Below are 4,089 nucleotides of genomic sequence, written 5' to 3'. Positions count from 1 at the left end.
GTGATTCTAACGTGATAGTGTGATTGTTTTATATCGCATCTAGCGTTAATCAGACGTCTGCAAAATGGTCTGCCAATAACAATTGCCCGACAACAAAACTTTAATGAGCCTATGAGAACCTGCATTACTTACAATTTAACCTTTTTACTGTTAAGAACAACGTTAATTTTTTCGACAACCTCTTATATTTTATCTGCGGGGACCCTTAAAACCATATTTACAGTATCAAGTTCGAGCCCTTAAAATACAAAAAGCGCGACGGTCCCTCCGTCTTCTCGTTAGATAATGGAGCGCATATTTATTTCATGGCTTCAGTAAATATTTCCAGATTCCGTCGACAATCCTGTTAAGATATGTGCCCAGAGGAAATCATCCAAATAATGCTAAAGCTTCCAGTTGGTTAAACGGGCCTTGATAACATAATCTAGAAATTTCGAAAACGTTTCAAACAATTTAGGTGACATACTGCCAACAAAAGCCGCACATTTATCGAAATGGTATTTCTCATTAAAATAAAACCCAAGCAATTCAAAGTCACAAGGATGGATTGGTAACAATCTAAATGCACTTTTTATGTCCATTTTAAACAAAAACTATTTTTACCCAGATCCTGAATCATATAAATTTCTTCTTTTAAATTCGAATAATTAACGGAACATTTTTTGGGATCGATATAATCAAAAACCATATTTCCAGATGGATATGACAAATGATGGATTAATCTGTATTCGACCGGTGCTTTTTCCGTACTTTTTCTATTGGAGAAACTTGAAGATGTTTTAGTGGCACTGCAATAAATGGACCTGAAACACGACCCGCCTGAATTTCCATATCAATATTTTGTTGTACTACTGACAAATATTGAGCAGCAGATTTAAGGCATTTTGGAAATTCTGGCCTTTCGTTCGCCTTCATAGCTTAGCCTAAAGTCATATTTGAAACCTGCTAAAAGTACAAGGCCATAAACTGAATTGTAATTTTAGCCATTACTTAACGACTTCTACTTTAATTGGCGACGGAGCTAATGAAAACGCCCGGCTATCAGCGACCAATGCCGCCCATTCCGGATTTATGAAACGGCCTTGACTTTGGGGCACCACGTGGTTTTCCGCGAAAGTGACTGACCTCTAGACCTTGACTGTTTGGTTGTCAAAACGTATTTAACAGATCAGAATGCCCCCTATTGGCCGGAGGACATGAATTGAAGGGGTGCTACCACCGCAATGGACACACACACGTGTTCAAATTTACAGTTATGACCAAATCGAAAATTATAAATGCATCTGACCAATGTTCGATAGAACTAATTACATCTCTTCATATCTTTGGACGACTTTTTAACAACACATTATTCAAAACGTAAACATTATGTGTTATCCGCTAGCTAAAACTGTCCCCTTAACCAATACTGCAAGATTAACATATTCGCCACAACAAATACGCTGTTTAAGCGACGAAGGCACGTGCATTGATACATCATCATTAGTTTGTCTAGGCAATATAGAAATGCTTTGCAAGTTATCCATTCGAGACAGACTTGACCTAGGTAAGTTATCGTTTGCATTGCACGCTAGTGACTCGTGCTCAACTACGTTGCGACCACGTGGTAACCAATCGGGTGTGTGGACAATATCACAGAATGCAATAACCTCACCATTTTCGGCGCTATCGTCTGCGCGTCGACGCTTTGCAGGTGGTTTTGCTGCGGGTGCCGCCTCTGGTTCTGGAACAGGAACAGGGGCTGGTGCCGCATCTGGTACCGGCGCCATTCCCGCCGAAGCCCTTCTACGCCGTCTGGCCCTTGGTTCATTCGTCGGTGCCGGATCGACCGCCGCCGGCATCCCCCGCCCTCTCTCTGTACCCTTTCCACTACTGCTCGCAACGCTCGTCTTTGCACGCCACGACCTCTACCCGACATGTAGACTTATGGTATTTGGATGTGTATACACGTGTTTTCAGCCAAAGCTATTTCGCAAAAGGACGAGATAAGTAAAACCCGAGATTATATACCGTATTTGTGACATAAGGAAGTCATTACTAAAATCGATTTCACGCATGGATTGTTCTCGTCTGCTGGTATATTATTATCGTTACGAGATTTAAACCTTTATCGTCTAAAGACATGTATTCGCTACTTCAAATAAAAGATATGCATGTTTATAGATTTTTTTTTTAAATAATGATAAATGTTGCTGTAAGCTTTTATCTGCATAAAATGTGCTGGGATGTCGGATGATTTTTTGTGTTCGGATAAGTGCTGAATGATAATTCAGCATGAGGATTAGACATTTCTAAATTCCATTTCCACTAACAATGTTAGTAACAATACCACTTCCAGTTCAAGGGCTTTGAACTAGATATCTTCCACTGTCAAGCGGTATGAAATTTTGACTTATGCAATGAATCGTCTTCTGAACCCAGAGTGCGTCATCTTGCTCTCTGTCCAATGTATTGTTATATGTGCCTTTTCTCCGTTTTCATCGGCACATTTCAGAAAACGACGCTGTGTTAAACCATACCGATGGATGATATTTCGAATATAAAGCCAAACAAAACCTAATGTACAATAAAGAAATCGTAGATCACGAGAGCGCTCTACCAGGCCATTTACGAGAATTGTAAATCCAATCGCTACTACCAGAGTTACGATATTGTAATATTTACGATACTATATCTTATTGAAACGATCCCCAGATCCAGAGTCTGCTGCAAAGTGATGCACATGATCGGAAAGACACATGGCGTTCATGCTCTTTTCACTCCTTGATATATGTAAGACCATTGTTCAACGACATTCCAAGAGCGCACGACATGTTCGCAACTTAAGAAGAAAGTAAGGTTTCAGATGTAATCAGTCTCCGGCGGTAAAACAGGGAGATTCAGTACAAAGTTCTTCTGTCAACACATCAAGGACCAAAGTTAAACGCTTGTGCACACGATGTTGTCATACATAGGAAACTCTTCAAATATAACTGATCAAGGTAATGGATTTATTTCTGTCGCACAGGAACGGATCGTTTGTTTTTGATATCCACTTTTTATGTAAAGATTATGTGAAGATTCAATGAATGACCTTTTTTAAAAATAATTTACTGTTGTGTCGAAATGTTGCCTTATAATTTCGTGATAACTTATGAACAACTTTAATAAAGTTTATTTTTTAATTCTAAATCCAACACAGGAAAATGACCGAAGACAGTAAAATAAAAACATTGGTAAACTGAAACAAATAGCATCACTCAAATGTGTACTTCAGTGGAATATACGAAACATTTATTTTAACACTGCGCCAATGTCCTTTTAGATGATTTTGTGGCAGCAAAACACATAGTGGTAACAGTGATAATAACACGTTTTAATACTTTAGTTTTGTACATGTAACACATATAATTTACATTTACAATATTTAAAGTTAAAATTGAACCTCTCAAATGTTCACTATTTTTATTGTGTTTAATTTATCAATACAATCTTGAATAAACCCGATGTACTAAACCGACCATTGTTGTATATATATCCCGTTTCAGTGACTTCACTTTTGTATTTGGTATTCAACAACTTTATGGGATAAAAAGTCAACACATTTCCAAAAGGTGGGCGTGTTTGAACAAATATAATTAAGAATACATGTTTTAATGGAGAATAGGGATAAAAGTAACGCACACCAATGACCTCATTCACTTATGGATTACACATATTACTGTTGGATCAAACATTCATCCAATTTGTGTGAAGAGCACTAAGTTATTAATTCTTCAATCATCAGTGAACACATTTAATATTGGCGCAGCGATCTCTGCGTCTTTTTGTTTTGACCTCTGGGAAGAATACGGTAGGTTATGTATTATATTGTTTATAAAATGATGATCTGTGAAGCTCCATGGCCACATTGAATGGTAGGACTATTGCATTAATTATTAACTTCAGTAATGTTTTAGTTAAATAGGGTCAGTCTTTCATTAGACTCAGATAATATCGAGGAGCATTGTATTTTCGTCCACGAACAATTCATCGTTGTATCTAGCCGTCTTATATTGTTTATAAACAACGCATCTATTAGCTCCAAAGTCACATTAAGAGGTACACTAT

This window comes from Dreissena polymorpha, chromosome 5 (genome assembly GCF_020536995.1).
Source record: "Dreissena polymorpha isolate Duluth1 chromosome 5, UMN_Dpol_1.0, whole genome shotgun sequence".
Taxonomy (NCBI): Eukaryota; Metazoa; Mollusca; class Bivalvia; order Myida; family Dreissenidae; genus Dreissena; species Dreissena polymorpha.
The sequence above is the reverse complement of the archived record's forward strand: the minus strand, read 5'-3'. Positions refer to the sequence as shown.